The sequence below is a fragment of the Rhincodon typus genome, chromosome 3 (assembly GCF_021869965.1).
Source record: "Rhincodon typus isolate 14 chromosome 3, sRhiTyp1.1, whole genome shotgun sequence".
In the NCBI taxonomy this organism is placed as follows: Eukaryota; Metazoa; Chordata; class Chondrichthyes; order Orectolobiformes; family Rhincodontidae; genus Rhincodon; species Rhincodon typus.
Genome location: NC_063334.1, coordinates 73,184,900 through 73,205,143, shown reverse-complemented (window position 1 = coordinate 73,205,143; position 20,244 = coordinate 73,184,900). Strand labels below are relative to the sequence as shown.

The window sequence follows — 20,244 nt, the reverse complement described above, 5'->3', positions numbered from 1 at the left end:
AAAGAGCTAGGTAACTGGAAAACAAAAGATGTTTTTATGGTTTATGTAAGATTAAAAGAAAAGGCTTCTAAGGTTGCGAGAAATGGAAGTAAGTTTGAACTTTGGGAAAAACAAGACCACAGCAAAGGAAGAGCAAGAAACTGATAAAGGGAGAATAGAATGGAAATATAAATTAACAAAAACATGCAATTAGATTGTAATAGCTTCAATCAGTATGTAAAAAGGAAGTTGTTTCCGAGACAGTAGGAACTGCAGATGCTGGAGAATCTGAGATAACCAGGTGCAGAGCTGGATGAACACAGCAGGCTAAGGAGCAGGAAAGCTGACGTTTCGGGTCTAGACCCTCCTTCTGAAGAAGGGTCTAGGCCTGAAACATCAGCTTTCCTGCTCCTCTGATGCTGCTTGGCCTGCTGTGTTCATCCAGCTCTGCACCTTGTTATCTCTGTAAAAAGGAAGTGTTTGGTTAAGGCAGTTGTGGCTCCATTTTAGGCAGATAGTATAAGAGAGGTTATAGTGGGGAAAGAAAAAATGATAGAAAAGCAAAATGATTATTCTATGTCTTTGCTGAAGAGGATGCAAGAAATCTCCTAGAATTAGATAGTTAGGTGACTAGTTGGAACAAGAAATTGAAGGTAATGATTATTAATAAGAAAGTTCCTTGATAGTTGCATGACAGGCAGACAGGGTGGTAAAGAATGCATTTGGCATGCTTGCCCTCATTGCTCAGACCCTAGAGTATAGGAGTTGGGATGTGATGTTGGGGTTGTACAGGACTTTGAGGCCACTTTTGAAGTATTGTGTACAGTTCTGGTCGCCCTGCTATAGGAAGGATATTATTAAATTGGAGACGGAAAAGATTTACAAGCATGTTATTAGTACTGGAGAGTTTGAGTTATCAGGAGAGGCTAGAGCGTAGGAGGTAGAGGGGTGACCTTACAGAGATTTATAAAATCATGAGGGGGATAGGGTGAATAGCAAATAGTGAATGGCATACAGTGGGGGAGTTCAAAACTAGAGGGTATAATTTTAAGATGTGAGGAAAAAGATTTAACAGGGACCTGAGGGGTAACTTTTTCACGCAGGGTGATTTGTATGTGGAATGCATTGCCAGAAGGAGTGGTAGATGCAAGTACAGTTACAACTTTTAAAGACATTTGGACAGGTACATCAATAGGAAAGGTTTAGAGGTATATGAGCCAAATGCAGGCAACTGAGACTAGTTTAGTTTGGAGATATTTGGACAAGTTAGACCAAAAGGTCGGTCTCTGTACTGTACTGTACTGACTCTGTTGTGTTGGAATATTTAATGACACTGAAGACTGATCCTGTTTCAACGTTTTGGAATGTAGAGTGAGTTGTGGAGCTAGTGGATGTGTAAATCACCATGAGTGGGTAATATATCTCAGCCTCCTCCAGAGGTCCCGGTCAGTGCCAGTCTTTAGCCAATTCACTTCACTCCACATGATGTTAAGAAATGGCTGGAGATGTTGGATACTGCAGAGACTATGGGCCTTGCCAATATTCTGAGCAACAGTCCTGAAGACCTAACCAAGCTGCTCCAGTACAGCTACAACACTAGCATCTATCACCCTGATATGGAAAATAGCCTGGATATGCCCTGTACACACAGCAGGACCAATCCTGTTCACCACATTGCTTGTCTATTCTTGATCATTGGTGAAGTGATGGGGGTCTCAACAGTTGTATTAAATAGTACTTGCTCAGCAATAACCTGCTTACTGACTATCAGTTTGGGTTCCACCAGGGCCATTCAGCTCCTGACTTCATTAACCTGTAAATTTGGTTTAAACATGGACAAAAGAACCGAATTCTAGAGATGACGTGAGAGTGATTGCCATTGACATTAAGGCTACATTTGATCAATTGCGGAATTAACGAATGGCAGCAAAACTGAGGTCATTTGGAATTAGGGAAACTCTTCACTGGTTAGAGTCATACCTGGTGCAAAAGAGAATGGTTTTGGTTGTTGGTCAGTCATTTTGGCTGTTCTGTAGGATTTCGTCAGGGTAGTGTCCTAGGCCCAACCATCTTCAGGTGCTTAATCAATTATTTTCACTCCGTCGTAGGGTCAGATGTATGGTTGTTCAACGATGAATTCACAATAGAGTCATACAGCACGGAAATAGACCCTTCGGTCCAACTAGTCCACGTCGATCATGTTCCCAAACAAAACTAGTCACACCTGCCTGTGTTGGGCCCATATACCTCCAAACCTTTTCCTTTTTAGGCACTTATCCAAATATCTTTTAAACTGTTATAACCACTTCCTCCAGCAGTTCATTCTACACATTAACCATTCTCTGTAACAGTGTTGCCCCTTGTCCTTTTAAAATCTTTCTCCTCTCACCTTAAAAATGTACCCCCTAGTTTTGAATCCCCCACCTTTGGGAAAACAAACTTTGCTATTCATCTTATCTATGCCCCTCACGATTTTATAAACCTCTACAAGGTCACCCCTCAACCCTCTACGCTCCAGTGCAAAAAATCTCAGCCTATCCAGCCTATTTTTATAAATCAAACCTCCATTCTTAGCAACATCCTGATAAGATTTTTCTGAATCCTCTCCAATTTAAAAATATCCCTCTTACAACAGGGCAACCAGAACTGCACACAGTACTCCAGAAGAGTACTCCTCACCAACGTCTTGCACAGGCTCAACATGATGTCCCAATACCTTTACTCAATGGTCTGAGCAATGCTATTCAGCACAAAGGGACTTGAGAGTCATTCAGGATTCTCTTAAGGTTAACATGTAGGTTCAGTTGACAGTTAACAACGCAAATGCAATTTTGGCATTCATTTCAAAAGGGCGAGAAAATGAGCAGACATGTATTGCTGAGGCTGTATAAGGTTCTGGTCAGACTGCATTTTGTGAGCAGTTTTGGGTCCTATGTCAAAGGAAAGATGAGCTAGCATTGGAGGAGGTTTACAACAATGATCCTGGAGATGAAAGGCTTGTCACATGAGGAGTGGTTGTGGACTGTAGGTCCGTACTTGATAGAGTTTAGAATGACTGCTGCGGTGTCTGTGGTGGGGTGGCTCTGATCAGAATTTAAGGATACTGAGGGACCTGGATAGCGTGGAGGTGGAGAAGATGTTTCCATTTGTAGGAGAGACTAGGACCTGAGGACACCGGCTCAGAGTGAAGGGACAACTTTTTAGAACTGAGATGAAGAGGAATTTCTTAAGCCAGAGTGTGGTGAGCCTGTGGAACTCACTGCTGCAGAGTGTTGTGGAGGCCAAGTCATTGAGTGTATTTGAGATACATAGGTTCTTGATTAATAAGGGAATCAAAGGTTACAGGGAGAGACTGGAGAATGGGGTTGAGAAACACATCAGTCATGATCGAATGGCAGAGCAGACTTGCTCCTACCAAAATGTATAACCTCACACTTTGCCACATTGTATTCCATCTGCCACATCTTTGCCCACTCGCCTAGCATGTCCAAATCCATCTTCAGCCTTCCCACTTCCTCGACACTACCTGTCCCTCCACCTATCATTTCTGCTACATTTGTAAATGACACAATGCCCTCAGTTCCTTCATCCAGATCATTAGTGTACAATATGAATAGTTGTGTTCCCAACACTGACCTCTGTGGAACACCACTATTCACTGGCTGCCATCCTGAAAAAGACCCTTTTATCCCTACTCTCTGTTTTCTGCCAGTCAGCCATTCCCTTGTCAGTGCCAGTACCTTGCCCCTAACAGCATGGGCAGTTATCTTTCTTAGCAGCCTCCAGTGCAGCATCTTGTCAGAGGCCTTCTGGACATCCTAATTGATCATGTTCACTGGCCGTCCTTTGTCTAACTTGCTGATTACCACCTCCAAAGAAGTCTAACCAATTTGTCAGGTATGACCTCGCCTTGATGAAGCCATGCTGACTGCGCCCTATTTTACCATGCTCTTTCAAGCACTTCACAATCTCATCCTTAATAATGGGCTCTAAAATCTTACCAGCCTGTAATTTCCTGTACTTAAATCTGTTTGCGTCCTCTTTAAGTACTTTAATTGATCTAGCCTCCACAAGATTCTGAGGTAGAGTTTTCCAAACATTTACTGCCCTCAGGGAGAGGAAATTGGATTCAGAATTGGCAGAGTTGTAGGAAGTGGCCAGTGATGGTCAAGAAGTTGAGTACAAGGCTGTGTATGGTATTGTTCCCTTGCTCATGATCCCCCCCAACTAATGGATCCATCTCCGTATCTGCCCTGTCACGCCCCCTGAGAATCTGGTGTGTTTTAATCAGTTCATTCCTTATTCTTCTAAACACCTTTGAATACAGGCCCAAACCATTCAGTATCTCCTCATAAGACAGTCCCTCCATATCTGGGATCAACCTCATGAACTTTTGTGGACTGTTTCCAATGCTAGAATATCTTTTCTTAGCTAAGTGGACTGAAGCTGCCCAGAGTATTCCAGGTGGACAAGTTAAAGTTGTTGCCATTACAGAAGCTAGAGGACACAGATTTTACGTTTAGTAAGGGGTAGCAGGAAATGAGGAAACTTCCTCATTTTTTTTAATCAACCTGTTCAGAGAAATTATTAGACATCTCGGGAGCAGATGGGACTTGCTCTTGGGTCTCTTAGTTCAGAGGTAGGGACACTACCACTATGCCATAACAGTCCCTGTAAATATTTCCATGGACAATGAATTCTAGGGATTGTTCCAGTTCCTTGTAGATATTTTCCAGTCAACCTGCTCAGATGTGTTATGAGGGACGTCCGGAGCAGGTGGGACTTGAACGTGAGCCTCCTGGCTCAGAAGTAAGGACATTATCACTCTGTCATGAGAACCTTCCCAGGAAAATTATTTTTTAAATGCAGTGAGTCATAATGTCCTGAAATTTGCTGTTAATGAACTTGGTGAAGCTGAGCCAATCGATGATTTCAAAAGGATATTGGATAGAAAATTAGATATGCACCTAAGGGGAAATAAACTTGTGTGGCTATAGGGAAAGAGTGGAAGAATGGGACTTAATGGATTGCTCTACATGGAGAGACCACATGGAGTCGATGGACTGAATTACCTCTCTGCATGGAAACAATTCTTTAACTCTGGCTGTCATTCAGAAACATTTGGCTGGATTTAGGTGTTTTACCGAATGAGAGAGAGAGAGCTGCTTATAGCTGATTTGAGCAAATGAACACTCGGATTTTGGTTTTATAAATTGCTGCCGCTTCCAAGCACTGTTGACAGCAGGTGTGACCTTCTAGATTGTCGGACCTATTGGCCTTGTGCCAATCATCTGCTATGGCAAGCAGCCTCTACCACTCATACAGACAGGGATTTAATTGACTATAGGAAGCAGCTGTGTAATCTTCTGGATGAAGGCCAGCAAATATCCTCCAGAACTAAAGGAGATTATCTGCAATCTTATTGGATGATTAAGTGATCACGTGAGTGGAATGGCTGTATTCACTTGTGCTTTAACACAAGGAAGGGTGGGAAAATGGAGGTATACACTGCTTCAGAAATGGGGTAGGTGAAAAACAATTTTTAAAATTATAATTATTATGTTTTATTGTCAGAATGTCATATATAATTGTATTACTGTGTTCGTATTTACTCCTAAACGGGTTTGTTATTGCAGCAGATCAGATATGGCTTTATTTTGTGCACATCAGCTTTTCCTGCTCTGAAAAGGAGGGTTGGGAAAGAAGGGGGCATTGTATTCTGTAAATGGTTTGATATTGGTACTTAAGCAGCAGACAGTGTCTCCAGAAACTAGAATGGAACCCAAAAATTTTAAATGAAATGCTGAATGAAATCCTGGTTTATTCTGGTTTGGAATAAAGAAACTATTGCAGATTTCTTGATTTGAAAAAAGCTTATGAGGTTATGTTGCAGTTGTGTATACTAGGTTTTGACGCAGAGATTGATAAAATTGCAATTTGTTTCTTTTCATTGATCTGGTGGTTATGTACCTCATTTTGTTTTTGTTTTATTCTCAGAATAAGGTATTTGTGTTTTAGTGATGCCTTGCTGTGTCTTTATAGTGACAGAATGAGTGCTCATGGTGGGTGATTGCAATCATAGCTCCAAAAGCTGCGTAAGAGCTAATATTGGTGCATTGCTGTTCTAAAAAACATTGGAAGTCAGGTTTAATATGTTGCAGTGGAAGCCCTATTAAAGACAAAAATGTTGCGTATGACATTATTTGAACTCAAATGAAGCTATGTTTGAGTAAATTATAGCATGAAGTGGATTTATTGAAAAGGGAAACAGCTGCTGTGATCTTTATTCTATGAAATAATACAATAGCTCAGCTGGAATCTGCACTTTGAACTGAATGTTCAGAAAATCTTATTAAATTATTTGTGAACTGTCATTAAAAACACAGGATTTTCCACAATTCGTTTCAGCAACATAACACAATCTACAGTAACCCAGTTGTGTGCTTGAGTGTATTCCGCACACCTTTTCAACCCCAGATATTTTCAGATTCTGTTTTAAGATGGAGAATTTTTACAGAGACCTGTGGAAGAAAGATTATGAACAGCTGAATTGCAGCGTGTCATGTTAGAATTTTACAATAGTGTTTGGTTTTGCTCAAGAATATTTAAGGTATATGGTTAAATTATATATGTTGATATGGTTCCTGCCCTCAACTGGGTTGAAGGGATCACCCAAAATTTAATGTACAATGTTTTAATTTGTCTTTTATACTTAAGAATCCCAGTTGTATTTGGTATAACGTGAATACACAAAAAAACCTGCAGAAATTGAAGTGACTGCAAATCATGAAGTGCAGATGTTGTGGTTCCCTGTAACAAACTTAGTCATTGATTATATGTTGACTTTTCTCAACAGCTGAATTTTCCACCCTTGCAGTAAGTGAAATACCTACTGTTTTTCTTTAGTATATTTGGGTAAAATAAATTGAACACATCAATTTAGAGTAAATCGTATAAGGAATCACTTTTTAAAAAAAAAAAAAAAAAATTCTTCTGTCTTGAAGGGTCTGCCTATTGCTCAGGTATCATTCTAGAGATGATGGCAGGCCATGGCGTTATATTCAAGTAGCTATTTTTAATTATTGCTCGAGATTAAGATGTTCTCCGATGGAAGGAATCTAAACCAATGCTGATCCTGCCTTTAACGTGTTTACTTGCGTACTTTGTAGCAGAATGGCAATAAGAGGGAAAGCACAGCCCCACCTCCACCCAAAAAAAAATTGAGACACTAGAATGTTCTAAATTCTTCACCAGCAAAGCTATGATAACACAGCCTAGATTTAAGGTTTGATGCCTTAATGCCAATTGCAAATTTTTTTTGTTTGAAAAATGTACTTTTTAATAAGTTGAGTGCCACTTAGTCCAATATTCTATGAAATTCTATAATTTAGATTATGGGCAAGGCTATTAATTATGGCTTTGTGCAGGCCAACTACTGATCTGGCAAAATACAATTATGGTATTTCGAAGAATGGTTAGTCCAAGCATAAGTTTACTTCAGTTTTTGGGGTTGCATTTCCCCTCAGTTCACCCTCCAGGAAGGTCCCTTTGCTTTTTTTAAAACTTAGATTCTTGCCTTGAAGTTTCTGTCTAAGGCCATGAGAGTCTTCCAAGACTTTGATTATTAACTAACCACCTGCGAGTGCAAAACAGGATTAATAAGACTTTCCAAACTTGTACTGTGAACAAGCACTGAGTTTGAAAGTAAAAGTGAAATTGCATTTATGTAAGGCCTTTCATGATGCCAGAATTTCCCAAAGTACAGCCAATTAAGTACTTTCAAAGTGCAGTCACTGCTCTAATATAGGAAATAGTACAGCCGATTTCCACACAGCGTGGTGTCTCTCGTTGGGGTGCTGACCAGATATTCCACTTTCTGATATTAATTGAGGGATCAGTATTGACCAGAGTATCAGGTAGATCTCTTGCTTTTTAAAATAGTGTAATGAAATCCTGCACCAGAGAAGATATCTGGATCCTTAGTTTAATGTCTCATCAGATTAGAAAAATCACTGCATTTGAACTTGACCCCTGTATCTTGTCACTTACTGGAACTGCCTTTGGCTGGAGCAATATTTTTTAACTCCATATTGTAGTTCCAGAATTGAGTATATTTGAATTCTGCTTCCTGACCTACCTGTGAATCAATATTCTACACTTAAGATTATATCCTTTAAGTCTCTGATACTATTTTTGAGGCCATTTTATGTGTTATGTAATCTATATTAAAAAGATAATGGATAGTAAAACCACAACATGTTGGAAATAGATATAGGGCAGGTAGTACCTTTTAAAGAGCCTGTTAAAAATCACAGATACGTGAGTTTTGCCGTGGGTGTTGAATTTCGTTGCTACGTACCTTTGGGCATAGATAGGCAAATTCACAAGTTGTGGATACGTGGATACTGAGGATTTAGTGTATTTATTTGAGAAATATCATAAGCAAATGAGTCTCCTAATACCGTTTACCACTTTTAATGGTAGTTCTTTTTAAGTACAAACCTGATAGATTGCATCTCCATTAAATTTTCACTTGAACCAAAAATCCTCCGTTATACTTAGAACCAATATTAATTTTTCAATGAAATGCTCCACTTAGACTTAAATACACTAGCTGGTCCAATGGTAAAAGCATATGAATAGCCTTGTAATATGATTGCTGTTATTATTTTGCATCTTTAGCACACCTATCAAACCATGGTTCCCTAGAGCACAGTAGTCTCTGGAAATCCAAAGTAATTAGCTGATTTATTTTTGTGCAAACAGTTGATCTAATGTTATTTGACTGCTCCTTCTCAGTGGTGAATTTGAGAACAGGATTGAGCCCGCTAAAACATATACCTGCAGATTATTTCCTCTCCCGTTTGATTAGGTACCTACCAAAACTTGCTTTCACAACCACATCACTCTTCCTCAACAGTTGCTGCCAATTCTTAGTAATCCCACATAGGTTCCAACTGAAATTTCAACCTTTGGAGTTTCAGATCCACCCATGGTTACAGATAGCAGGCTTCCTCAAATCTTGAGGTTCACATGTAGGTTACAGTCATTTTCTTCAAGTGACTCATTATGTTTCAGAGCTGTGTTTATCCACAGTTCTGTTTCATCCTTCAGCATTGTAAGTTCCAACAGCTTTTGGATGTCAAACTCTTCTTTATCTTTCTTCCCCTTTCCTTTAACATTAACACCCTCTCCAATCTTAATTGTTGTGTTTTCACTATCCCCTTTGATCCTGAATGACCAAAAAGAATGAAATTATAGTGATTCACTCTGTATATAGTAAACTTATTCCTAGAAGATTTTTAAAATAGGTTTTATTTCTTACAGGGAAACATAGTTTGCATAAATTAAAAGCAAAATACTGCAGGTTCTGGAAATCTGAAATGATGAGAGAAACTGCTGGAAAAGCTTGAGGTCTGGTAGTGTCTGTCGAGAGAGCAACAGAGCTGATGCATCGAGTCCTGTATGACTCCTTTTCTTTCTTCCCCTCTCAATCCAAACATCAGTGATGGCAAGAATACCAGACTGTTATAAAAGACGTGATAACAGAATACTTTGGAAAGTATTGAGATAGTAAGAACTGCAGATGCTGGAGTCAGAGATGACAAAGTATGGAGCTGGAGGAACACGGCAGGCCAGGCCGCATCAGAGCAACAGGAAAGCTGACGTTTCGGGTCGGGACCCTTCTTCAGAAATGGGGAGGGGAAAGGGGAGCCCAGAAATACAGAGGAGGAGTGGGGGCTGGGAAAAGTAGGTGGATGGTGATAGGTGAGTGTATGTAGGCAGTGGTTAGGAATGGCAGATAGGTGGGAGAGAAGATGGACAGGTGGTCATGTCAAGGAGGTGGAGATGCGAGGAAAGGTTGGTCACAGGATGAGGACGGGGGTGGCCAAGTTTAGGCTAATCCACGTTTAGGCCAAATGTCTACTGCATCTGTTGCACCTGATGTGGCCTCCTCTACATCAGTGAGACTAAGCGGAGACTCGGAGACCATTTTTTAGAACATCAGCGCCCTGTACGTGACCAAACAACAATACCTTCTGATCATGAAACATTTTAACTCCCCCCTCCCAATCCCTGGGTGAAGTGTCCATCCTGGGACACCTCCAATGTCACAATGACACCACCCGGAAACTGGAGGAGCAGCACCTCATATTCCACCTCGGGAGCCTACAGCCCGATGGCCTAAAAGTGGATTTTACCAGTTTCAAAATCTCTCCATCCCTTGCCTCATCCCATGACTAACCCTCCCTCTCATCGCTGCCTCCTTGACCTGACACAACCTGTCCATCATCTTCCCTACCTATCTGCCACTCCCACCTCACTGACCAATTCTGACAACTGCTTACATGCACTCACCTATCACCATCCCATCTACCTTTCCCAGCTCCACCCCTCCTCTCTATTTATTTCAGAGCTCCCTGCCCCCTCCCCATTTCTGAAGAAAGGTCCTGACCTGAAACGTCAGCTTTCCTGCTCCTCTGCTGCCTAGCCTGCTGTATTCCTCCAGCTGCACACTTGGAAAGTATTGACAGGATTCAACATAGTTGGCATGGGTTTATAAAACATATAAAATCCTAGCAGGCTGGACAGACCAGATGCAGGAGGATGTTTCCCCCTGTTGGAGAATTGAAACCAGGGGTGGTCACACATATTTTCTAACTCAGATGGTGATCAACTTATAGAATTTGCTACCACAGAAGGCTGTGGAGGCAGAGTCACTGAGTAAATTCAATAAAGATATTGACAATTTTTTTAGACGTCAAAGGCATCAACAGTTGAGATGGTAGGATAATGGCTACAGAATCTACAGAAAGGATCAGCCATGATCCTATTAAATGGCAGAGCAGATTTGAAGGGCTTAATACCTGCTCCTTCTTGTTTTTATGTTTCTATATTCTATATTTCTTTCCTTTTCTATTTTTCTCTGTTTGTCTTTAGTTCCGATAGAGCTTCTTCCCTTCTCCAATACTTGCTCTTTATTGAGCCTTTTTGTTCTACTCTTCAAGGAGACAAACCATTCATGAGGCCTCAGATGTAGCAGTGATACCTATGCAGCGTCACTAATCCACAGGACAAAGCAAGTGCAATATGAAGTGGGTTAAGAAGTCAAGTTTGTGAAGGTTATCAAGAAATGAACCATTCTAGCAATTATTGAGCAGTTGTCATTCTGGAACACATGTCCTAACTCTGAGTGATAGTCCACACGTGTATTAGACTCCTGATTCACACCAAGTGGAGCTACATGATGGAGGTTGATAATATTTGAATAAAGAAATTTTGTTTACGATTGAGGATTCACCGTTTGGAGGCTTATATTGATTAGTCACTGAATCTAATAAGTTGTTGAAAAATTTGAAGATTATTCCATTTGTGTATCATTTAGTCACAAGCTTCAGAAGATACTGAGAATGGTTACAGAGATAGTAGGAACTGCCGATGCTGGAGAATCTGAGACAACAAGGTGTAGAGCTGGATGAACACAGCAGGCCAAGCAGCATCAGAGGAGCAGGAAAGCTGACGTTTCGGGTCTGGACCCTTCTTCAGAAATGGGGGAGGGGAAGGGGGTTCTGAAATAAATGGGGAGAAAGGGGGAGGCGGATAGAAGATGGATAAAGGAGCAGATAGGTGGAGAGGAGACAGACAGGTTAAGGAGGCGGTAAAGGTAAGTGTAGGTGGGGAGTTAGGGAGGGGATATGTCAGTCCAGGGAGGACGGACAGGTCAAGGGGGCGGGATGAGGCTAGTAGGTAGGAGATGGGGGTGGGGGTTGAGGTGGATAGGTGGGAGGACAGGTTAGGGAGGCGGGTACGAGCTGTGCTGGTTTTGGGATGCGGTCGGGGGAGGGGAGATTTTGAAGCTTGTGATATCCACATTGATACCGTTGGGCTGCAGGGTTCCCAAGCGGAATATGAGTTGCTGTTCCTGCAACCTTCGGATGGCATCATTGTGGCACTGCAGGAGGCCCAGGATGGACATGTCGTCTGAGGAATGGGAGGGGGAGTTGAAATGGTTCGCGACTGGGAGGTGCAGTTGGTTGGTGCGAACCGAGCGTAGGTGTTCCACAAAGCGGTCCCCAAGCCTCCGCTTGGTTTCCCCGATGTGGAGGAGGCCACAACAGGAACAGCGGATACAGTATACCACATTAGCAGATGTGCAGGTGAACATCCGTTTGATGTGGAAGGTCCTCTTAGGGCCTGGGATGGTGGTGAGGGAGGAGGTGTAGGGGCAGGTGTAGCACTTGCTGCAGTTGCAGGGAAAAGTGCCGGGGTTGGTGGGGCTGTTGGGGAGTGTGGAGCGGACAAGGGAGTCGCGGAGAGAGTGGTCCCTCCGGAAAGCAGATAAGGGTAGGGAGAGAAAAATGTCTTTGGTAGTGGGGTCGGATTGCAGATGGCGGAAATGTCGGAGGGTGATGCGTTGAATCCGGAGGTTGGTGGGGTGGTATGTAAGGACAAGGGGGATTCTGTTTTCGTTATTATTGCGGGGAGGGCGTGTGAGGGATGAGTTGCGGGAAATGCGAGAGACACGGTTGAGAGCGTTTTCGACCACTGTGGAGGGGAAGTTGCGGTCCTTGAAAAATGAGGACATCTGGGATGTTCGGGAGTGGAATGCCTCATCTCGGGGGCAGAGGCGAAGGAATTGGGAATAGGGGATGGCCTTTTTGCGGGAAGGTGGGTGAGAGGAAGTGTACTGTAGGTAGCTGTGAGACTCAGTAGGCTTGAAGTGGATATCGGTTTCCAGGTGGTTGCCAGAGATGGGAATAGAGAGGTCCAGGAAGGGGAGAGAAGTATCGGAGATAGTCCAGGTGAACTTAAGGTTGGGGGGTGGAGGGTGTTAGTGAAGTGGATGAACTGTTCGAGCCCCTCCTATACTGAGAATGGTAATTGTTTTATCAGGATTCCACTCTGCGATTTGGTGACAAAACTGTTGACATGGCATGATTTGCCTACTTATTTGTGTATTTTTACTTTGTAAAATGCAATAGGGAAACTGTAGCTGGTTTTCTCTTGGATCTACTTTGTTTTCAGTTCAATTTATAGGAGCCATTTTAATTCAAAACAGGAAAACTGTGAAATAGTTGACTAAAACAATGCAACATTCCATTTTATACATGCCTTGGATACTTAATTCCTGCTGCAAAGCATTGAGGAAATGGCAAGAAATAATGATCAGCTGATGATGAAAGACAGATATTTAGGTATCATTCTGTCACTGCAGTTAATGTTTTAAAAACTAGATGTAACTATTGGCAAAGAGGAGTACAACATTTATTTTACTAAGCAACTTGTCATGCCAGTTAGCCTAGTTTGTGTCTCAAATTAGATTTTAGTTAATATAGGTGCAAGGAAAAATAAATTAAGAATCAGAGATACTGATATTATACTTGAAGTAAAATATATCCCTGCTTTGAACACTTGCAGCTCCCTGTCAAATTGTACATTGGGCTGAGTTCCTAAGATTTTGGGGAGGAAGGACACTGAGCATCTGAGGGAGAGGAAGGCGAGTTGGCTTTGTGGGTGTGCATCTTTTGTCAGTAGGCAGTTCAGTTAGGAGTTCTGATCATATGTTGTTGCTTGTCCATACTTACGGTAATTCAAATGTGCTGTTTTAAGTTTCTTTCATTTGCAACACTTTTTTTTCTTTCTCTGCAACTGTTAAAATTTGCTGCTTCTTGAGAAAACATCTTAAGATAAGCGGATGAGCTCTTGTAAACAAACATTCACTAAGTCGATGCCTTGGTTAAAGGGATTGTTTTACAAGGAAAGGAAACACAAGTTAGACTTGTACTAGTTGGAATTTAAAAGAATGACAGGCCTATTCTTATTGAAACATAAGATTTTGAGTAGCCATGACAATGTGGATACTGAGAATTCCTTTGTAGGGGATTCTAGAACTAAAGGCATAATTCCAAAAACTGGTAGTGATGGTCTCATTTCAGGTGTGGATAGAATTGGAATTTCTGCTCCGAGGGTCAGAGGAAGCTTTGGAATTTTCAACCTCCTTGAGTTGTAAAGGTTTAGTCATTGTGACAGACAGATGGTTGAACTGTAAGAAGTTGACAGCTATGGAAAACAAGCAAGAAAATTAAGTTGAGGACGTAATCACATCAATCATGATTTTAATTGGCTGTATGGCATAGCTCTTCTGTTCCTCTTGTTACACCTAACTGGAATAAGATGCTGGAAGTCGAGCCTTGTTGTTCCTGGAGCCATCACAAAAGTTAAAGATTATTTTCTAAGGAATGCAAAATTCCCCAATTTACCTGACCTTTAGACCCAGGCAGACAAAAAGCACAGACCAGCTTTCTATAATGAACACACATAACTTTATTTATTACAAATAAATAGATTCTGGCTACAGATAAGCGATGATTTATAATTGCTTATCGATTTACAACTCTAAACCCCTTATAAACTCTTCTTTCTCCCACACACATGCGTGCGCGCACACACACATACAGACATAGAAAAGAAACGAAACATGGGTACAACGTGTGGAGGGGATGACTGGCAAGGCAGTTCATTGGTGCCTGTTTTGGTTTGTCAGGACATCCTATTCATTGATTATCGTTTGCTAGATACTTCACTTGCTTACTGAAGATAGAGTTGCTGTCTCTCATGTACAGTCTCTGGCTGGCTGGTTAAGAGCCACAGTTTGCAGCAACTGCTGAGGGAAAAATAAGAAGGCTCAAAATGTCTTTTTACTGTAGAACTGCCCTTGATCAGAAGGCTTCTGCCAAATATTCACACCTCCAAGCTGTTCAGCTGCCTGAGCACCAATTACACAGTTGTTTGCAGGCTGTAGGCCTTTGTCATCAATAACTGGTCCCTGTTCCACAGACCAATCAGTTACTTATTGCCAACCAAAATTCCACCCCATGGCTCCAGTTAGTCTACAACAAGGCTTCTACTGTTGCTTGAACAAGCAGCTGTGTAATCAGCACTTGCAATGTGTGTCAGGTTTCTTGCTTTTGAACAACCCTGGGTGTCTGTGTATATAAGTCATTTAAGGTGATGGGACAGGCAGAGTGTTCTAATACAACCTTTTGAGCATTATTACTGGGATACAAAAGCAAGTCACTAGTTTCATCTCAGCTTGTGGATTGTGTACATTTCTGGGTGAACATGTTTGAGAGCGCAGAAGAGGTTTACAAAGATAGTTTCAGGGAACAGAAGCTTCAGTTATGAAGATAGATTGGAGAAGTTAGGAGAGGAAAAAGGTTCAGATGAGATTTGATGGAAGGTTTTTAAATTATGTGGGGTCTGTTTGGGAAGTAGATTTGGCTTGGTGGTCAAGAAAATATCGAGAAAAGCAGCATTTGTTGAATGGCTGAAGATTTCAGGGATGATCGGTAGTGGAGAAGATGTGCCAGGATGATTCTGGAATAGGTCATGTTTGACACAGAAATGAACCTTTACCTGATCTAGCCAATCTGGTGATGTAAGTCAATCGTGTGCAAAATACCAATCTGCAGTCCTTGGTACTGAGGAAGTGAAGGTGGAGGTCATGTAGCATTATTGGATGAGGTGACAGAGAGTAAATATTCCATGGCAGGATATATGAGGGAATGGTTAAACATGTTATTTGTTGCAGAAGTATTGTGATGAACGAAGTCCGATAGATTGATGTCTGTGATTCGAAAAGTGCAGTTGGAAGTGACCGGAAAGAGTTTTCTTTCCAGAGATAAGCATGTCAGGAAGCAGGGTTACAAGGGATATGTTAATACATGTGGTCAAGGACAGATGAGAATGGTCAACACTTCTATGTAGAGAGCAAGGGATTAGAGAGGCACCAGAGATAGAAAGGTTAAAGGACAGACCATGAATATGATTAGCAGCATTTATATAGAGGCAGATGGTTAGGGTGGACAGTGAATTCAGAGGAAAGTTTTTTTTTTTTTTTTTTTTTTTTTTTTTGTTAATACCCCTCTTTGAAAAATTCCTCAGTTTCTCCCAAACTAGCAACAGTCTATCCTATTATTTTTGTCTTCACTTTAACATATTAAAGATGATGTGACATTGCACAGTCCTACGTTTAACTCATTATTTCTCAGGCTGTCATTCCTTCTCAAAGCTTTCGGTTGCCCAACTGGGTCTTGTTCCCCTCCAAAAAAATTTAGGTCCATACACCACTCTAGTTAATCTTAGCTGAATCTTAAGTGCAGTATTGTCAGAGGTACAGTCTTTGAAGCAACTCAAGGCTCTGACAGCTTAGGTGAACGTGAAATATCCCATTACAGTATTTAAAGGAGAGTAGTGATTTATGTGTGTCCTGGCCAACACAACTTCAAATGAGATCGACACTAAAAGATACATCAATTGGCCATTTGATTCATTTACAGTTATGGAGCGCTACTTTCTGATGTTGGCTACTGTTTGTTTTTGTTTAAAAAAAAGCTACAATTGAAACATTACCTGTTAGTTGTGTAGTGTTTTGAGATGTTCTGAGCAGTTAATGAAGCATATAGGATCTCAGTAATGGTGGAGTAGTACTTCCAGTCCCAGGCACTGGAAGGATGAGAAAGTACAGAAAAGAGTCATGAGAATGGGTCCAGAGAAGAGTTTCAGTAATGAAGATAGATTGAAAACACTGGGACTATTTACGTTGGTGCAGAGAAAGTTGAAAAGGATTTAATGCAGGATTCAATCATGAGACATCTGGATAGAACAGATAATGAGAATCTGTTCATATTTGTGAAAGCATCAAGAATGAGAAGGCACAGATATAAAATAATTGACAAACAAAAGCAAAATGAATTTTTTTTTTTAAATGCAGTGAGTGCTTAAGTTCTGAAATGAACTGCCTGAGATTGTGGTGGAGGCATTCAAAAGGTCTGATTCTGCAAAGAACTGCCTGGCTTTTTTTCCATGTCCCTCCATCCAAATCTAGATTTAAGTTTGCTCTCTCACCACTAGACTTCTGTTCTTAGAGATATTCTGCACCATGGCCTCAAGGGTTCTCAATTGAGCGTTGTGCAGTTTAATTTACATTTTAAGGGTTAATTTTGAACTAATTGATTGTTTAGATGTCTCTTTTTGTTAATTAAATTCTTGTATGAATTAGACAAGATAATTGGTGTCAATATATTTCTGTATCACGGCTAGATATTTAAATTTGTCATAGAATATGTCTGATATTTTTACTGTTGTCATTAGTGAATGTTTTGCTATTTTGTTTCTTGAGTGTATCCGAGTGCTGATTTCAGTTGGGGGACCTACTAGATGCTTAAATAAGCTTGATACCTATTCAACATAATGTAAGCTGATTGTTTCTTTGGGAATAATTCTTTTATTAATATTTTGTTTTGTACTGCCCTTAATGTCTCATCACTTTGACGAAACTAATGTTGTATTGTGATGGTACTGTGCCTTTTGAAAGAGATTTGTTCTGTGCAGTTTCTCTTGCAGAGAGATGTTGCCACACTGGTAACGGAATGTTTGCTTCAGAAGCAGTGGGTTAACAGCTTTGAGCTGCAAAGTTTCTTTCTAAATTAGACAAAAGCCTTAGTGGGTTGAGTCAGGTTTGCACATACCCAGGGTTTTAGTTTTGTTTTCATTTGGGGTTTGGTGTTGCTAGTTGAACCTGTTAGAGTCTGGGCTATCTCCTTGATATACTTTTGAGAGGGGGTTTGCTCTGGTCCATAACAGTATGGATACTGAATTTTATGTGTTAACATCCTCTTTCTATGACCGTGAAGTAATAACATTCATATTTTTCACATCAGCGACGGTGTTCTTCTTACGTTTTTAATCATTATTGAATACAATCTAGATTCTGTGGCATTCTGGCATGCAATTGTTTGACACATTGAAAGTATCTTTTGCCATGTTAGGGTACCTCACCTGATTATTACTCCATTGTTCTGAATGTATTTTTAATTTATTTTTATTTTTAATTATTTTTAATTTCTAAATGTATTTCTGGGTGGCATGGTGGCTCATTGGTTAGCACTGCTGCCTCACAGCGCCGGGGACCCAGGTTTGATTCCAGCCTCGGGCGACTGTCTGGGTGGAGTTTGCACATTCTCCCGTGTCTGCGTGGGTTTCCTCCCACTGTCCAAAGATGTGCAGGTTAGGTGGATTGGCCATGCTAAATTGCCCGTAGTGTCCAGGGGTGTTTAGGTTAGGTGGGTTAGACATGGGGAAATGTAGGGTATGGAATGAGTCTGGGTAGGGTGCTCTTCGGAGGGGCGGTGTGGACTAGTTGGGCTGAATGGCTTGTTTCCACACTGTAGGGATTCTGTGATTCTATGATATGTTAATGTCTTCAGGGCACACAATAGGAACCAAGGTGGCTGTTCAGCTCTTGGAGCTGCTTTCACCATTTGAGTTAAATTGTAGCTGATCTGCACCCTCAGCTCCATATATTAGCCTTGGCTCAATATTCCTTGGTATTTTCAATTAATTTAAAAACAAAACTTAGCAGTTTCAGTCTTGAAAATGTCAATTGGCCCACCATTCAGCAGCTGCTGGGGATGAGAATTCCATCTTTGTACATTTAAAGTGAAAACATGCTTCCTGATTTGGCTCCTAAATGGCCCAGCTCTACTTCGAAGGTTGTACCCCTTTATTTTTGTTTGCCCCACTAGAGGAAACGCATCTTTATTCATTGAATAAAATTTACGCATCTCGATCAGATTATGCCTCAACCTTTGAAGCTGGAGGGAGTATAACCCATGTGTTTGTAACATGTCTTTAAAATTAAATCTCTCAACCTTGATACAGACCTACCAAAATGATACTGTGATCTTTCCAAGGTCACTATTTCCTTCCTGGTGTTCTACTCAAAATCGACTAAAGCTGGATCTGACCAAGGCCGTATACAACTGGCAAAACGTCATCCTCTTTGTATTCTAACTTCCCTGAGACATAACTCAAACAGCTTCAACAGCAGACATTTCATTTTTATTACAAATTGTACCTTGCCATTGTGTGTTTGGTACACCAAGTCCAAACCCCTCTATTCCTCCTTATTTTCTTGCCATTTAAAAGGTATATGACTTGTCTGTCTTCGTTCCAAAATTGATTACCCCATGCTTCACCACATTAAACACGCTGAATGTTTAACCAACTGACTTTCTAGTTTGACAGCACATTTCATCAATAGTTTTGAGTTTCTGCAGTGTGGAGGTGTTTTGTCATCTGTGATTGCTAAGATGGTTTCAAAAAAGTATTGTTGGTTAGGCAGATGTCTTCTCTCCTATATCACCTCCTATGTCTTTCCTTAGCTAAGTGCTCACCCAGAGTATATGATGTAGAAAATTGTTTGCAAGACGTAACCCTCAAAATCATTCCTACTTTTCATGAGCACAGCAAGTTCTGCAATTCCAAAACTTTTAAATTTCCTAGGGAATTTTCCTTTAGTAATTATTTTAGAATCAAAGTAATACATAATATAAAAACAAGTCTCAGTTGACATAACGCTTCAAATGCTGTTAAATTGTAGCTCATTAGCCCCATTAAAGTTTAACTTCCAGTTACTTTCTTTGTTTCTCTTTTTTCTTGCAATCACATCAATCTCTTCCTCTTTATCTCACCTTTTTTTTTACATAGTTCGCATTGAGTTAACTATTCCAATTTACACTTCCAGAATGCGTTTGATAGTTTCTTTTGATATCACATGTGTAATTTAGTAATCACTGGATTAAAAAATTACAACTCCCAATGGAAAGTGACCAACTACTTTCCTATGTTTGCACTTGCATATTTAAATATTCCCCCTTGGCATTATTTTGGGTGCATTCAGAAATAAATCCTGCTACGTATGGATTTAACGTACTGATTGTAGTGTAGAGCTCAAATTATAAAAACACGTCACTGTGGATGTTGGAGATCTGAAATAAAAACAATCTATCTGCCTCTGCCTTTAAAATATTCAAAGATTCTACTCCACCATCTTTTTGAGGAAGAATGTTTCAAAGACTCTTGACCCTCTGAGAAAAAAAAAATCATCTCATCTGTGTCGTGTTCCCCCTTACTTTTAAATGGTAAACTCAAGTTCTGGAATCTCTTACAAAAGGAAACATCTTTTACATCCAACCTGTCAAAGACCCCTCAAGATAATCTGTTTCAATGAGTTTGCTCCTTACACTTGTAAACTCTGTGCAAACAAGCCTAGCCTGCCCAACCTTTATACATAACACAACACAACTTCCTCATTTCAAGAACAAAAACAAAGTTGCTGGAAAAGCTCAGCAGGTTCTCAGCAGGCTCCTCATTTCAAGTATAGTAGGAACTGCAGATGCTGGAGAATCTGAGATAACAAGG

The 20,244-nt window shown here is 40.7% G+C and overlaps 1 protein-coding gene across 6 annotated transcripts in view; it reads left to right on the top strand.

Annotated features, from left to right (window-relative positions):
* The window catches only part of apc (APC regulator of WNT signaling pathway), a 167,092-nt gene that overhangs the window by 42,519 nt on the left and 104,329 nt on the right, over window positions 1-20,244 (top strand). Inside the window, exon 1 of one of the 6 annotated variants that reach the window (XM_048621483.1) lies at window positions 5,429-5,503. The exons of 4 other annotated variants lie outside the window; for them this stretch is intronic. The gene's annotated coding sequence lies outside the window, so the exon portion shown is untranslated. Of the gene's footprint in view, window positions 1-5,428; window positions 5,504-20,244 lie in introns of those variants that run through there. One more of the 6 variants, XM_048621479.1, reaches the window with a different exon arrangement.